The sequence below is a fragment of the Cucurbita maxima genome, unplaced genomic scaffold (genome assembly GCF_002738345.1).
Source record: "Cucurbita maxima cultivar Rimu unplaced genomic scaffold, Cmax_1.0 Cma_Scf00252, whole genome shotgun sequence".
Lineage (NCBI taxonomy): Eukaryota > Viridiplantae > Streptophyta > Magnoliopsida > Cucurbitales > Cucurbitaceae > Cucurbita > Cucurbita maxima.
In genome coordinates this window covers 54,344-54,934 of record NW_019272268.1, presented here as the reverse complement: position 1 = coordinate 54,934, position 591 = coordinate 54,344, and positions in this window count along the sequence as shown.

The following is a 591-nucleotide window of genomic DNA, read 5'->3' as shown; positions in this document are numbered from 1 at the left end:
ATAATTTGGTCAGAGTTTCGAGCTTCTAATTGCAACGACTCATACCCAAGATTCGAATCTTAATGTTGTACTCAATGGCCATAGCTTTCCCGTGACGATATGGTCAGGTTACTTACTCCTCGCTTCTAAGAGTAAAAACTATCAACACAAACCAACATGAGTTCTTCTAACACGTTTTGTCCTCAATCACGTGTTTGCTACAAAGATTCTCAAAAGACGAACCAACATAAAATTGCTCCAGTTGAATTCAGAGTTCCTATAGTTAAGTCACCTAAAAGGAAAGTGCACCTCGTTGATAAAGGTAGTAACTTTCAATTCTTTTTATGCTTTTCTCAGTCATCTATACTCTGGATTGCTTTCCTTCGAATGTCATCGTTATTCATTCATGTACTCTCTTTGTCCAAGACGGGAGGCCACCCCTATGATGCTAGAGATAGGTCCCTAAATAATGATTGCTTGTGTTTGTGTTTGCATGGCCCCCGTATAATGGGGCCACATACTTAGCATTCTTCGAAATACTCAGGCCGTGTGCCACATTATTTTTCAGGTCAAACCAAGGCGCATTTGTACGGTGGATGGCTGCATCACGAG